We start from the raw sequence: 18385 nt of genomic DNA on the forward strand, positions 1-18385 counted from the left end.
CAGAGTGACAGAATGGATAAAAAAGCAAGACCCATGTCTTTGCTGCGTATACGAGACTTATTTCAAACCTAAAGACACATGCAGATTCAAAATGAAGGGATGGAAAAGCATTTATTATGCAAAAGAAACTGAAAAAATTTCAAAGTAGCAATACTTATATCTGACAAAATAGACTTTAAAACAAAACTGTAACAAGGGACAAAGAAGGATACTACATAATCATAAAGGCAACAATCCAACAAAAAGACAACAGTAATAATTTATGCACCCAAAATGGAAGCACCCAAATACATAAAGAAGCTAATAAGAAACATAAATGAAGTAATTGGTAGTAATACAATAGTAGGGGATTTTAACACCCCATTTACATCAATGGATAGATAATCCAAACAGAAAACAACAAGGAAACAGTGGCTTTGACTATCACCCTGTACCAGATGGATCTAACAGATACATTCAGAATATTCCATCATAAAACAGTGGTATATACATTCTTTTCAAGTGCACAAGGAAAATTCTCCAGAATAGATCACATATTAAGCCACAATACAAGTCTCAACAAATTAAAGGTTGAAGTCATACCATGCGTCTTTTCTGAACACAATGCTATGAAACAAGAAAATAACCACATGGAAATATGCAGAAAGAACACAAATACACAGAGGTTAAATAACATCCTACTAAACAATAAATGAGTCAGCCAGGAAATCAGAGAAAAAATCCAAATGTACATGGAGAGAAATGAAAATGAAAATACAATGTTCCAAAACCTTTGGGCTGCAGCAAAAGCTGTTCTAAGAAAGAAGTTTATAGAAATACAGACCTACCTCAAGAAATAAGAAAAATGTCAAATAAATAACCTAACCTTATAGCTAAAGGAGCTAGTAACATACCCACAAAGAGGACAAGCAGAAGGAAGGAAATAATAAAGATTTGAGTGGAAATAAAGAAAATAGAAGCTGAAAATACAATAGAACAGGTCATACAAACCAGGAGCTTATTCTTTAAAAAGATCAACAAAATTGATAAGCCTTTAACCAGACTTATCCCCCTCCTCAAAAGACTCAAAATCAGAAAAGAAGAGAAATAACAACCAATACTACAGAAATACAAAGGATTATGAGAATTTATGAAAAATAATATGACAAAAAATTGGACAACCTACAAGAAATGATTAAATTCCTAGAAACATATAACCTTCCCAAAATTGAATGATGAAGAAATAGAAAATGTGAACAGACTGATTACCAGCAATGAAATTAAATCAGAGGAATTCTATCAAACATTTAAAGATGAGTTAATACTTCTTCTCAAACCATTTTTAAAAAATAGAAAAATAAGAAAAGCTTCCAAATTCATTCTCTTAGGCTAGCATTACCCTGATATCAAAACCAGATAAAGAAACTACCAAAAAAGAGAACTACAGGCTGATATCTCTAATGAACACAGATGAAAAATCCTCAAGATATTAGTAAACAGAATCTAACAATATATTCAAAAAATCATTCATCTAGAGGCAGGGTAATCGAAATCACCCAAGGTGAATGGTAAAATAAGCATTTTAAAAAATGATAATGGACCTTAGTGACAACATCAAGAATACTAACATTTGCATTATAGGGGTCCCAGAAGGAGAAGAGACATAAAGGGGCAGAGAACTTATTTGAATAAATAATAGCTGAAAACCTCCCTAACCTGGAAAAAGAAACAGATATCCAGGTCCATGAAGCAGACACAGCCCTAAACAAGATGAACCCAAGGAGGTCTACACCATAATACATAATTTAAATGTCAAAACAAGATGAACCCAAGATGAACCCAAGGAGGTCTACACCATAATACATAAATTAAATGTCAAAAATTAAAGCTAATGAGAGAATCTTACATGCAGCAAGAAGCAACTAGCTTTCTAGAAGGGAACACCCATAAGATTATTAGCTGATTTTTCGGCTGAAACTTTGTATACTGGCTATTCCCTTGTAGTCTGCAAAGTACTGAAAGGGGGAAAAACAAACCCTACAACCAGGATATCTACCTAGCAAGATGTCGTTCAGAATGGAAGGAGAGATTAAAACAAAAGTTCCCCGAATAAAAGTTAAAGGAGTTCATCACTATTAAAATGACTTGACAAAAAAGGTTACAGGGACTTCTTCAAGCAGAAAAGAAAGGGCTGTAACTAGAAGTAAGAAAATTGTAAAGGAAAAAAATCTCACTGGTAAAAGCGAACATATAGTAAAGGTAGTGCATCAACCACTTATGAAGATTAAAGACAAAAGTAGCAAAATCAACTATATGATAATCATCTTGGGATACACAAAATAAAAAGATGTGAAACATGTCAAAAACCAAAATGTGTGTTTAAGCTAGGCTAAACATGCAGTGCTTTTAGAATGTGTTTGAATTTAAGAGACCATCAACTTAGAATAGACTGCTATACATAGGTGTTACATTTGACCTAATGGTAACCACAAACTTAGATACACAAAAAGAGAAAGGAATCCAACCATAACACTAAAGAAAGTGATCAAATCACAAGGGAAGAGAGCAAGAGAAGAATAAAGGAACAGAGAAGAACTACAAAAACAACCAGAAAACGACAAAATGGCAATGAGTATGTGCCTATCAATACTTTTAATATAAGTGGTCTAAATGCTCCAAAGACACAGGGTAACTTAATTAAAAAACAAGGCCCATCTATATGCTGCCTACAAGAGACTCACGTCAGACCTAAAGACACATACAGACTGAAAGTGAAGGGATGGAAAAAGATATTCTATGCAAATGGAAATGAAAAGAAATCTGGGGCAGCAATAGTTAGACAAAACATATTTTAAAATGAAGACTGTGACAAAAGACAAAGAAGGGCATGACATAATGATAAAAGGATCAATCTGACAAGAGGATATAACAATTGGAAACACCTATTCATCCAACATAGCACCTAAATATATAAAGCAATTATTAACAGACATAAAGGTATAAGCTAATAGTAATACTTTTAATAATGTTAGTCCCCTAATAAATAATATGGGACTTTAACACCCCATTACATCAATGGATAGATCATCCAGATGGAAAATCAATAAGGAAATAGTGGCCTTAAATGATACATTAGAGCAGATGGACTTAATAGATATATAGAGAACATTCCATCCAAAAACAGCAGAATGCAGATTCTTTTCAAGTGCACACAGACTGTTCTCCATGATAGAGCACTTGTTAGGCCACAAAACAAATCTCAGCAACTTCAAAAAGACTGAAACCACATCAAGAATCTTTTCTGACCACAATGGAAATGCAACTACATTAGAAGAAAAAAACCTGGAAAACACGCAAACATATGGAGGCTAAACAACATGCTGAATGAGAGATAAAATGAGAAAATAAAATACATGGAGACAAATGAAAATGGAAATAAAACATTCCAAAATCCATGGGAGGCAGCAAAAGTGGTTTTAAGAGGGACATTTATAGTGATACAAGCCTACCTCAAGAAACAAGAAAAATATCAAATAGAAAATCTAAAAAGAAACTAGAAAAATAAGAATAAATTGAGAGTTAATAGAAGCAAAGAAATTATAAAGGTCACAGTGGAAATAAATGAAATAGAGACTAAAAAACAGAAATGATCAATGAAACTAAGAGCTGCTTCTCAGAAAAGATTTTTAAAAAGTGGACAAACCTTTAGTTAGACTCATCAAATAAAAGGAGAAAGGACCTAAAATATAAAATCAGAAATAAACAGAAGTTACAACCGACACTACAGAAACACAAAGGATAGTGAGACTACTATGAAAACTCTGCCAACAAATTAAACAACTTAGAAAAAAATGGATCAATTTTTAGAAATGTACAGTCTTTTAAGACTAACAGGAAGAAATTGAAAAATCTGAACAGACCAATTAATAGTAATAAATGTTATCAGTAATCAAAATTCTTCCAATAAACAAAATTCCAGGACCAGATAGCTTCACGGCTGAACTATACCAAAAGTATTCAAAAAAAATCGAAGAAGAACACTTTTAAATGCATTCTATAAGGCCAGCATTACCCTGATACCAAAATCAAATAGATACTACAAAAAACAACCCAGAAAATTATAGACCAATATCTCTGATGAAAATATGCATGCAAAAATCCTCACTGAAATACTAGCAAACTGAATTCAATACATTAAAATGATCACACACCATGATCAAGGGGGGTGTATTCCAAGGATGCAAGGATGGTTCAGGATTCACAAGTCAATGTCATACACCCCATTTACAAAATGAAGGGTAAGAATTATATGAACATCTCATTAGATGCAGAAAAAGAATTTGACAAAATTGCACATCTACTTACATAAAAACTCTCAACAAAGTGTGCATAGAGGAAACATACCTCAACGTGATAAAGGCCATGTATGACAAACCCACAGCTAACACTCTATGCCTGGTAAAAAACAGAGCTTTTCCCCTACAATCAGCCACAAGACAAGGATGCCCATTTGCACCACTTTTACTTAACATGGTACTGGAAGTCCTAGCCACAGTAATCGGACAAAAAAACAAAAGGCATCCAAACTGGTAAGGAAGGAAGGAAAACTTCTCCATTTGCAGATGACATTATACTATATACAGAAAAACCTGTTATACTTTCTACAGAATACATATTATTATAGTATATACAGAAAAACTCCACAAGAAAACTATTAGAGCTATTAATTCAGTAAAGTTGTAGGATACAAAATTAATATAGAAAGATATGTTGTGTTTCTATAAGTTAATAACTATCAGAGAAACTGAGAAAATCCCATTTGCAACTGTGTCAAAATAATAAAATACTTGGGAATAAATTTAACCAAGGAGGTGAAAGACCTGTACTTTGAAAACTATTGAAAAAACTTGAAGATGATACAAATAAATGAAAGAATGGATATTGTTAAAATGTCTACATTATCCAAATGAATCTATAGATTCAATACAATCTAAATACCAAGGGCACTTTTCACAGAACTAGAATAATGCTAAAATTGACATGGAACCACAAAAGACCCCAAACAGCCAAAGCAATCTTGAAAAAGAGAAAAAATTCAGGTATCACAGGCTTCGATTTCAAACTATACCACAAAACTATAGTAATCAAAACAGTATGGTGGTGGCACAAGAACAAACACAGATCAAGGGAACAGAATATGGAGCCCAGAAATAAACTGACATGCAGTCAATAGACAACAAAGGAGGCAAGAATATACAACAAGTAAAATACAGTCTCTTCTATAAATGGTGCTGGGAAAACTGGATAGCTACATGCAAAAGAATGAAACTAGACCACTTTCTTATATCATATATAAAAGTAAACTCAAATGGATCAAAGATCTAAATGTGAGTCATATAACCACAAAACTCCTAAAAGAAAACTTAGGCAGTAACTCTTAGGTATCAGTCTTAGCAATAATTGTTTTGGATCTGTCTCTTCAAGCAAGGGGGAAAAATAAACAATTGGGACTGCATCAAACTAAAAAGTTTTTGCACAGCAAAGGAAACCACCGACAGAATGAAAGGCAATCTACTGAATGGGAGAATATATTTGCAAACATATATCTCATGAGTGGTTAATATCCCAAATATATAAAGAACCCATACAACTCAATACCACAAAATCCCATTACAAAATGGGCAGAGGACCCGAATAGGCAACTTTCCAAAGAAGACATACAGGTCGCCAAATAGCCAACAGACACATGAAAAGGTGCTCAACACTACTAATTAACAGGGAAATGCGAATCAAAACCACAATGAAATATTATCTCAGACCAGTCACAATGGCTAATATCAAAAGACCAGAAATAACAAGTGTTGGTGAGGATGTGGAGAGAAAGAACTCTTGTGCACTGTTGGTGGACATGTAAATTAATACAGCCAATATGAAAAACAGTATAGATGTTCCACAAAAAATTCTAAAAATAAACTACCATATAATCAGCAATTCTACTTTTAGGTATTTGTAAAGAAAACAAAAACATTGATTCAAAAAGAAATATGTAGCCCTATGTTTATCACAGCATTATTTATAATACCCAACATATAAAAGCAACCCAAAGTCCACTGATAAATGAATAAAGAGCAGGTGGCGTGTGTGTGTGTGTATACACACACACACACACACACACACACACACACACACACAATGGAATATTACTCAGCCTTAAAAAAGAATGAGACCTCGCCATTTGCAACAATATGGAGGACCTAGCAGGTGTTATACTAATTGAAATAAGTCAGAGAAAGACAAATACCATATGATTCCACTCATATGTAGAATCTGAAAAACACAACAGATGAACAAAGAAACACAAAAATAAACAGACCCTTGAGTACAGAGAACAAACTGGTGGTTTCCAGAGGGGAGGTAAGTGGAGGGATGGGCAAATAGATGAAAGGAATTAAGAGGTACAAATTTCTAGTTGTGAAGTAAATAAGTCACAGACATGTAAAGTACAGCACGGGAGTGTAGTCAGTAATATTGCAATAAGTTTGCATGGTGACAGGTTGTAGCTACGCTTATCACGGTGAGCATTGAGCAATGTATATAATTGTCAAACCACTATGTCAAACACCTGAAACTAATACTGTATGTCAACTATAATTCCATTAAAAAAATCTAACTCAAATTAAAAAAAATCAGCATTATTTTGCTTTCTATGCTTTAATAATTTGGCCTATCACGATAACAGAGAACAAACTGATTCCTATTCCTTCCTCTGTCTCATGGTTTGCAGCCACCTTATCAATAAAGCCTTTTCTCTCCACCTTGAGTTATGCTTTGCACTGTAACACAGTAAGAGATTTAAATTACACATATTTTTGGCTTTTAATTGAAGCTCTCCTCTCTCAGTGGCTGGTTGACCGTATAAAACATGTAAAAATGGGTCAAGAAAATGAGAAACAGAGAACTATGCCCCTTTGATGACTAAGGAATAAAGAAGTAAAACCTTGTGGGCCTGGTATCCCCTTCACCCAAATTGAGTTCTCTTTTCCAGCAGGTGATTCAGTCTATCCTGCAAGTAGACCTTGTGGGCTTGCCTCACCAGTCTTCTAGTTGTGCTTAGGCAGATTTAAATCTAAGGAAGAACACAATGTTGATTCATGATCTCTCCTAGAAACTTGTATAAGTGGAAAATTGCAATGGGAATATTAAAAAATACCCTGGGGCGCCTGGGTGGCTCAGTCAGTTAAGCATCTGACCCTTGGTTTCAGCTCGGGTCATGATCTCATGGGATCAAGCTTCTTATTGGGCTCTGTGCTGACAGTGCAGAGCCTGCTTGGGATTCTCTCTCTCCCTCTCTCTCTGCCCCTACCCTGCTCATTCATTCTCTCCCTCTCTCTCTCTCTCAAAATAAATAAACATTAAAAAATTCCCTGACTATACCAATATTCCATGAGCATCCATAAGCTAGTTTCCTGCACATAAGAGTCTATGATTTTGGATCTGGCATGCAACATGTTAGACACATCATATATAATCAGTGTTTTCTCTAATCAGTTCTTGTGTGCTGCCGGGTAACTCCTCCTTTAGACCACCAGCTCTCTTTTTATGCCTTAAACACAAACTAAGTAGACTTACTTGCTATTCTGCAATATACCCCATACTATGGTTTGAATTTCTATGTTCCCCCTAAAAATCCTATGTTGAAATTCTAACCTCCAAAAGGTGATGGTATTAGTAGGTGGAACTTTTGGGAGGTGCTCAAGTCATGAAGGTGGAACCCTCATGAATGGCATTAGTACCTTATAAAAGAGGCTTCAGAGAGATCCCTAGCCCCTCTGCCACATGAAGACACAAGAAGTCTAGGATCGAGAAGGCCCTCATCTGACCATGCTGGCACCCTGATCTTGGACTTCTGGTCTCCCAGAGCTGTGAGAAACCAATAGCTACCCAGTATGTGGTATTTTATTATAGTAACCCAAATAGATTAAGACACCCCATGACATTCTGATTCCTCACTGTTCTCTATCTGGGCCACACTTCGTAACCCATCCACTTTTGTGACTTACGTCCTGTGACATGCCTAGACATCATTCTCCACACCATAGTTATTTCCTAACATGCTGATCATATAATAACAGATTCTATCATACTCTTCTTCCTGTTCCCTTACTCCTTCCTTCCATCCCTATTTAACTGCTTGAGGAAACAAATACAAATACTCCTGTATCTCCTATTTTCAATTAAGAAAGGTGTTACTTAAATTAAGCAACAACTGTTTATGATTTATCCCACTAAAAATCTGTTTTAGAAAGTATTAAAATTTTATTAAAATAAAATGAACTTGTCTTTGAGAATTTAAACTGACATAAAATATAAAGGAGTCAAGTTGTTCCATAAGATACTTGGAAATGTGTTGCTGTGTTCCAGAAAGGAAGAAGAGTTGTGATCTTCAAATTAAATTCATCAAGGGTGGGAAGGGGGTCTCCCTGTATATGTATAATATACAGCCCCTTCCTCCCTGCAGATGCCGTAGCTCATGTTTAGTTTTCCTCTCCCCTCTGTTGGCCATCACAAAGAAATGGCTTCACTTGCTGCTTAATGACATTGCAATTTTGTAGATCTGTGGGCAATTGAAGTCCACACAGTAGGGTACAAAATTGCCAGAATCAAGTTGACAGATGATAAAGATCAAAAACCAGAAAAATCAAGTGGGATCTATGACAGCAGTCTTATAGGCCTGGGATGATATAATTATAACGTGTTATCTGTTTCTTTTCAAAAAGAAGCAGTGAATACACAGTTTAACATTTATTCTATACTTCAAAATATTGTTCTTTGTCTTGCTTTAAACATTTTTGTGTGTTGGAATAAAAGAGAAGGATGACGTTGAGGGAGTAGCCTTTTCATAATACCACATTTTTGGTCCAAGTGCTTCTGTGCTGGAAGCCAAATATTTGAGATAAAATATTGCCAGTATCTCTCTTAAAGTGTCATTTAAGGAAAGAAATTGTGGATTCCAATATTATTAGCCTTGCCATAACACTGTTAAAGCCAGAATTCCAAGTGAAAACGGTCACATTAAGAAAAAAATTTTTGAGAACACGAAGTCTCAGAAATGTGGCTATACTAGAATTTCTTCCTAAAAGAATACTACTCCTACTAGTCAAAGGAAATGATTCAACTAATTAAAACAAGAATAAAATAGGTCGTAAGTGCCCCTGGCTAGAAGAAGTTTTTCTAACTGAGTCTATGACTATTCAATTATAATCATTGACTTTGATGTACACAAAGCAATCAGCGTTTGCAGTTGGAGGAGCAGTGAGCACTTGTATGAAAAATAATGCTATTTTAGAGGAGTGTTAGTCCCAAATCTTCTTTCGATTCATATCTCTATGCCTGCTTCATATATAGGTATATAAATTATAAAAAATATAAATATTTATATATTTATAAATATTAAAGAAAATATAAATATTAAATCTTTATAAATATTTTAATTATAGAAATATATACATACATTTATAAATATAAAATAAAAATACAAAAAATACGTAATATATATAAAATAGAGTAGATATATAATTGCAGCTACAAGCATGTCATTTCTGCTTTTGATGATACTAGACATAAAATACGTCGCAGGCTACGCCCAAATTTTGACATCACTGATCCATGTACTCGAGAGTAAATTTTAGATTAAATGAAAAATTCACAGGACTCTCTTTGCCTCACTACTTACACTTGGTCTGATCAGTCGTGCCCATACAGACATCTACACACATTGTGTAGATTTACCTGTAGCTCACTCCTTGGAAAGACAAGATTTCAAACAAAGGGAAACTGTTGAGAGCTGGGAAAAAAACCAATACTTGCTAAAGATAATACGGAACTTCGGTACAGAGTTGATTTGCTGAGAGAGGTGGAATGAGTACCGAGCTAGGGCACAGGACGACTGCACCATCTGAGAGGCGGCAGCCAAGCAGGCCACAGTGCATTGTCCATAAAACTGAGCGATGGCCTTGAAAATTAACATTCATTTAGCTGCGAAAAGCTACAACACCGCTAGGAGGTAGGCATTATTACATAAATTTTGCAGGTAAGGAACATAGGACTCAAAATTTAAGTCCTTTGCCCCTGCTAGGAAGTGAAAGGAAACGAATGCCAATGTCTGTCTGATGCCAATGCCTGTTTGCTGTACTCTGCCGCATAGAAGGCATCAAGGTCAGATGAGATTCAGTGAAGTGCAAATAAGAGAATGTCCATTCAGAAAATCCTAGTGGTGACAGAATCTAAGAATAACGATTGAAGAGGCTGGTGGAACCGAACTTCTGTGTTTCCAGATCTGTTTATTCTCACAGACCATTTAGTTAATGCTTATGAATAAAGGAAGCAGAATCCAGACCCAAGGGCTAAACACGACATTAAGCATAGTCCTAATGCTAATGTTTGTCATTTGATAAGCACCACTATTGGTCGTAATGTACACTAGGTACCTGTTACAAGTCAAGACCCGTTCCTAGGATACTGTAAAATACGGCAGAGTAATTGTAGAGTCTTACTTCCTTAGTTTGACCTAAAAGGCTATCTACAGTCTATTCCCGATCTTGCTAGTTGCATCTATCCATGCTCTTTTTACACAAATACACAAATGTTCAACCAAGTCAGATTTATCACCATTTGCTGAACATGCCATGTTCTTCCAATGGTTTAAACACAACCATGTCTTTCACTGCACCCCCTTTCTATAACCAGGACACTGCTCCCTCCCATTTCTGCTGTAAGTTTCTATTATCATTGAAGATCCGCATCATTTCCTGTCAAGACTGATCTGAAAGTACTTCCCCACCAGAGGCGAGTGCTACTCACCATGCAATATTTGTAATAATCTGTATTAATCCATAAGCCGCATTAAACTGTGAACACCTTGAGGGCAGGAAAAAGGAATTATTTTCTATCCATTGGCAGAATCCAATTATCACTACATTGCCTGGTCAAACACCACCAAAAGCTTATCTCTCACTCCTCAGAGCCTTGTTTTTCACATCACGAAATTTCAACTTGAGTCATTTTGAAAATCTGTACGGTCTACAATGGTTCCTCACAATTTCCGCGTTCTGATTCGCATACAATCACAGTCACTTACCTTTCTCTGAAAGACATGTGTCTAAAAAATGTGGGTTAACTGAAATCATGATATTCATGGGACTAAAACCATTTTTCATATCCTAGTTACTAGTTACTGTCACTGGCTTCACATTTGTGTTTTCTCCTACTTTCAATGTATTAACTCTTTGCTTACAGCTGGGTCAATTAACCCTACTTGGCTTAAAGAACTTTCTTCTTTAACACATTATTTTCCAATTTAAAGGATACCGAGTCCATTTACTAATCAATGTGGAAAAACTGGACTTATGATTTAAATTGGTATTCACAATTTTTTCTTTCATTTCTATAATACTGCAGCACCTTCTTTGGAGCATGTTAGGGGACTTTGAAAATGAGAGAACTGGAAGATATCACTGCCTTGGTAAATCTTGGAATGTGCGTTTTGTTATCCTACCTTCATCAAGCATTTCCAAGTGTGAGATTTTAGGCACTGTTGTATCCAATGGTACATTCTCCGTTGATACACATGCTGTATGCAAGAAAATATTAGAAAATATATATGTATTAATCTTATGAAAAAAAGAAGCACTATTTATATTTAATATATTCATTGAAGCCAGTCTACATTGACATACAGACATCTTCATTTTGTCTCTTTATGGAAGTTCAAGGTATCCTTAGGGAAAAGTGGGAATTCCGCAAACTTTACCCTTTGGTTTGCTTTGAGCACAATGTTACACATTGCGTTTTACTTATGCACAGTTATTTATATTTTCAAATTATTTTATCTAATAATTGTCACAAAGTGGACAAGTAGCTTAAAGATACTGATGGAAATAAACCACAGATTATAGATAACAGTCATGACTCAAGCAAATTAAAAACAAACTGCCAAACTGATGCTTCTTTTTCCTTAGGCTTATCTGAACCTCCAAAGTAAAGGTGACACATTAATATTTTAGCTATGACTAAAAAGTGAAGGCCTGTGATACGAACTTGTACTACTGAAAGAGCATTTCAAAGATGAATGCTTGGATAAAGAAGATGTGGTATATATATTTATATAATGGAGTATTACTCGGCAATCAAAAAGAATGAAATCTTACCATTTGCAACTACGTAGATGGAACTGGAGGAGATTATGCTAAGTGAAATTAGTCAGAGAAACACAAATATCATACAACTTCACTCAGATGAGGACTTTAAGAGACAAAACAGATGAACATAAGGGAAGGGAAACAAAAATAATATAAAAACAGGGAGGGGGCAAAACCTAAGAGACTCTTAAATATGGAGAACAAACAGAGGGTTCCTGGAGGGGGTGTGGGAGGGGGGATGGGCTAAATGGGGAAGGGGCATTAAGGAATCTACTCCTGAAATCATTGTTGTACTAGATGCTAACTAATTTGGATGGAAATTAAAAAAAATTAAATAAAAAAAAAAAGATGAATGCTTGGAACATTTTCATCACCAAGTCTTGAATTGCTATATTGTACACCTGAAACTAATATAACAGTGTTAACTAACTAGAATCAAAATATAAAATTTTAAAAGAAAGTAGTAATAATTAAGCCTATTTAATCACATCAATAATTCATTAAAACAGTTTAGTCTATTAATAATTTTCTGAATGGTGTATTTTTCTTCAGCTCATAAAGTCCATTTCTTTGTTTTTCAGCTTTACTGAAATGTAAATGACAAACAATACTAGATATTTGAGGTGTTCAGAATGATGATTTAATACACACACACACACACACACACACACAGTGAAATGATTACTACAATCAAGCTAATTAACACATTCATCATATAAATAAATTGCTACCACTTATTTTTAATGTGGTGACAACACTTAAGATTTACTGTCTTGGTAAATTCCAAGTATGTTACACAATATTATTAAATATAGTCACCACGTTAGGCATTAGATCCCCGAAACACATTCATCTTACTACTGAAGGGTGTGCTCTTTGATTAACATCTCTCCATTTTCAAAGTTTATTTCCATATATATTTAATGAGATATACACTTCATTTGTAATTCATGCATATAAGTTATCAACATACATATAATGGTATTGGGTGTGTCCTCAATTGTTTCAACTGCTAAATGGAAGCAAGCAAAGTAAAAGAATACATGGAGAATACTGTACTCATTGAACAATAGCTCTCCAAGTTTTAGTTGTGCAAGATGAATAAATTCTAGAGATCTGCAGTGCAACATAGTGCCTATGGTTAACAATATGGTAATACTGCATTTAAGATTTTGAAGGTGGTAGATTATATGTTAAGCCAAGTAGGAAAACAAGGCATGACTGTGGTGATAGCATCTCAGGTATATGTGTATGTCCAGACTCATCAAATTACACACATTTGATATGCGTAGATTTTTTGGTACATCAATTATACCTCAGTCAAGCTGCTTAATAAAGTATGTGGAGGCAATTGATGCAAAAGATAAAGTTCACATTCATTAGCAAGGGATTTAATCCCTCCATTCTTGAGCTTACCTATTTCGTCACCTCTCCTCTTGCATCCCTTCCGTCACTCTATATCCCTTGCGTTAACCCACACTCCTTGGCCTACACAATTTACTTTGTCTCCACACTTCTGCATAACATAACGTAATCCATTTTGTCTGTTCTTTCACCCATGCTTATTTTCTCTATCATATCAAAATCCTACGCAGACCTCAAAAGCTAGCTTGTGACATTTTGTCATATCTTCCTTCTTTATGCTTCCATATAACTCATTATACCTCCATTAGAGCTCCATTCATAGTTGTCCTTGAACAGCTTCCATAAATGACTCTCTCCTCTTTTGAGTTCCTCAAGGTCGAGGATCGCATTCATGTGTTGTCCCAATGCCTAGAATAGTGACTTGCACAGTATAAGCACCAATGCCTGGGCTAGAGTACAACTCTTCCTCCTCACAGGAAAAGAGAAATTAAATAAATGGCTATGCGGTGATGAGAACAATGGGCTAGTCTGAGATGCCACAAATGCTTCCTGCCAGCCACTACTGCGATAATGTTTTGCTTACATATCACTTTCCAGTTTAATCTTTACATCATATTCTTATAAGTAAATTTTTACAAGGATTCTGGGAATTGCTGTGACTGCAACTGGAAATATTCCAAGGATTTTATTGAAACAGAAGACAGCACAAGAAAATGACCAGATGTTAAACACTATGCACATGTACCTTGGGCATCTCATTTTAGTTCTGGTAGAATATGGACAAGGGAGCAATTTTTCAAAATTGCATGTGGGATTCACATGCACAGAGCCCATAATTTTCCCACATGTACCTGAAATAATGGGGGTAGGGACAACTATGCTTCTATGTTCCCTACACACATCTAAGTAAGAATGAGACCACAGGGACACATGAGAAGTGCTCAATGGCTTTGCAGTGGTTTGTAATTCTTTCCTCAACAAATAATGTCGTTCTCAGCATGAAAATACCGGTAACATATGCAGTGAGGATAGAGTCAGCAATGAGGTTCAAATAGGAAACAAAGATACCTATTTTCTTTTATATATTTAGTCCAACATGGGATTTAAGAAAATATAAGTCTAATATTTACCAAAGGAGAGTAAATTAGGAGACACTGGTTTAATGGCTGTTCATCCTGTTGTGGCCAGACATTATTTAGAATGCTGCATCAGCCACTTGACAGATGTACTATTTGTGGCGAAATTATAGAACCTTTTTGCACCCATGTCTCTTTTTTCTTCAATGGAGTAGCAGTAAATGCTTCAAAAGGTTATTGTGTTAATCGAAATAATGGATGGCCTACTTAGCACATAGATGTTTAAAATTATAAATGCAGTAGTAGTGATATTTAAACGTGCAAATGGTAAAGATAATTTTCTTTACTAAAACATAGTTTTAATTACTCTGAATATAATGTATTGCACAAACCTAAGAAAGCTAGTTTTCCCAAGTGAATAAATCTATTTCCTAATACAATAAAGAGAGACGTCTCACATCCCCAATACTTTACCCCCTGCTGTGTCCATGCCCTCTGCCATGTATGAAACTTTACAACGTCCTTTCATACTGAGTGAGTCTCCTCGCCCATTCCTTGACACTGCCCTTGGCCATGTGACTTTCCTTGGTAAACAGAATAAAGGGGAACTGATGACGTGCCAGTTCCAAACTTAGGCTTTGTGCGTATTTCTACAACTCTCGCATCTGCAAGTACCATGGGAAAGTACCCACGTACCCATGTACGCAAGTACCAGGTGAGCCATCGAGGCTCACCTCTTGGCGTCCAGAGCAATAACGAGACAAAGTTGGAGCAGGTTCACCTTAGCCAGGTCCAGCATATATCAAGTGATTTCTTGACAAACCACAAACTGGAGAGGTAACAAATAATAGTTACGTAGACACTGAGTTTGGGCAGTCTGATTATGCATCAACAGTTAAACTGATACGGATACAATAGTTGAGAATGGGGAAAGTATATGGTATTCAAAGACAAGGGTGCCAACATCATATATGGCCCCAAAGCATTTGACTCTAGTCAAAACATATCACAGGTCCTAAAATCCTCACAATTTCAGCTAATACTTAGTGACTATGTGTTCGTCTGGAAGTTCCTTGCTAAACTCCAACTCTGTCACATGGTTAAAGTAAATATATTATCTTCATCATTTCTAATATGTGAGCATTTATGAGGGTTAAGAATAAGGAAAAAGGAAAGGCAAGGACTGTAACTGAACAGGTTCAGGGATCTCAAAAGCGGGAAAATGATTGCCAAAAACAAATGTTACATCCTGACAAGTTATTCTTCCTTCAAAATTCTGACAAGGAAAAACATTTTTATTAATTTATATTTTTTCTGACCATGAGGGCAATTTCTAGTCATTATGCAACAATTTGGAAAACACCTAAAAAGTATGAGGCATATAAATACCAATAACACTATAATGCAGATAAAGTCTTTATTTTAAAATTAAGAAGTGCATTATTTCCTATTTCTAGCTACGTTTATATAAAGGTTGTAGGTTGGCATCAAACTTTAAGCCATTTTCTTAGAAACTTTTCCCACATAATGTAAGTATTTTGTAAAAAACATTATGTCATCAGTAAATATTTTGGAAACATTGTTTGATTTCAGCGTTTGATGCCATCATATCCTTGCCGATTATTTGTGAGAGATGTTTGGACTCTTGGTCCATTGTGTATTTAAATATTTCAAAGCCTTCCCTAGGCTTTTTCAAAAAAACTTTAAGTCAGATGTAGTAAAATTCTGAAATTATACATAATCATTTCTACTACTTTTTTCCCACTAGGCTTTGCTCCATGGTAGACAACACAGAGTTGGTTAAGAATACATGTATGACCTCATTTAATCAACTAAAAACCCTAAGAAGACAGTACTCACTTATATCACACATTTATAGATGAAGAGTGAAGCTCACAGAAGTTAAATAAACCGCTTAAAGCCATGAACCGAATAAGTAGTCTGATCTCATTAGGCTAAAGGTTACCAAAGTCGACACTCAAGCTTTGGCTACATAACAAGCCATCCTGAATGTAAGTGCCTAAAAATACAATCATTGATTATTTCCCATGATTTCTTAAGTTACTGGGAATTTCTTCCACTGAGCTCACCTGAGATCACTCATGCAAATGCAGACAGCTGAGCTGGGGTGGTCTAAGATGCCCTCTCACATGGACCAGGTCCCAGCTGGAATGGCAGGACATTAGACTGGCTGAACCTCTCCCTCCATTGGGTCACTCATTCCCAAATTCTTCAGAGCACGGACAGCTCAAGGTTCCTAAAGGGCAAACGCAGAAATCACAAAGTATCTTAAGGCTTAGCCTTGGAAGGTAAGCAATGTCACATCTGAAACATCTGTTGGTAGAAAGAAGTTACTTGGGGCACCTGTACTTGGGACACCTTGGGTGGCTCAGTTGGTTAAGCGTTCGACTCTGGATTTCCACTCAGGTCATGGTCTCGTGGTTCATGGGATTGAGCCCCACATCAGGCTCTGTGCTGACAGTACAGAGCCTGATTGTGATTCTCTCTCTTCCTCTCTCTCTTCCCCTCCCTGACACACACACTCTCTCTCTCTCTCTCTCTCAAAATAAATAAATAAACTTAAAGAGAAAAGAAACAAGTTAAAAGCCAGCCCAGGATCAGGGGATATAAATCCAACCCTTGAAGGGAGAAGAAAAAGACCCATTACAAAAGGTGTGTTCACAGAGACACGGGATTCATTGGCCATCACTATTGTAACTGTCCACCAAACTCCTTACTAGGCAATATTTCGATATCCACTTGCCTTGTATGCCTTTGTCATTGTTTGTAAAGTGCAACCACACAGGTTACAGTATTAGAAGGTAATGGCTCTCTGATCAACAGATATCATTAAGATGTCGTTGTGCCTGGAATGGAGCACCTTTAATGACTTCACAGTGCCTGGCATAGGTTGTATACTTTGCTTCATTAATTGTACTTTCTGCTTAGAGTTGGAGGGAGCCGAGGTGACCAAATATTGCTAGATTTCTGACATTCTTTCCAGTTGACTGCTTGCAAATACTGAGTTATTAGTTCACCTGTCACCATTTTGGCCAAGGGAAGTATTTGTGCTGTGAATCATCTAGTCCAACCCCTCCTTGTCTTCCATTGGTGGTCAATCATTGGTGATAAGGACCAAAGCAACTAGCACTCACGAAATTGACCACCATAGCAGGTTTCCTTGTGTTGACAAGGTTTGGCGTTGGGATGGTTTTGAGGACAGGAGCTTGAGCCGGCTGGCTAGAACCCCACAGCAACTACTTGGCAACTTTGAGATGTCCTCTCTCGGCATCCTGCATCAGAGGGGTATGTTTGAGAACAGAGACTTCAGGGAATGGCAAGGGAGGAAATAAAGACAGTGAGGACTGAGAAATCACAGAAAGCTGCTGCCTGGCTAGGCAAGGGAATCAGGAGAACACAGGACACCAGGGCTACCATACCTGCTCTTCACCCCCCACCCCAACCCACACAGAGCCACTCTCACCCCTGGACTTCCCCTCCGGGGAAGGGCACAAGAACACAGAGGGTGGCAAGTTTCCTGTGCCTCATTCTCGACCCACCCTCACTCCTCTCATCAGCTGCCTCAGCAAATCAACTGAAGGGGGAGGGGATCAAGGATCACTGCCACGACCATGGAAATGCCCTGTCATTCTCCCTGGAGGGTTGCAGGATGGCTTTGGGAACCAGAAGATGAAATAAGCATCAGAGGAAAACTGGCCAATCAGAGCCCACCACCAACCACCCCCTTCCTCCTGAGAAGTCCTTTGC

This window comes from Panthera uncia, chromosome X, assembly GCF_023721935.1.
Source record: "Panthera uncia isolate 11264 chromosome X, Puncia_PCG_1.0, whole genome shotgun sequence".
Classification (NCBI taxonomy): Eukaryota; Metazoa; Chordata; class Mammalia; order Carnivora; family Felidae; genus Panthera; species Panthera uncia.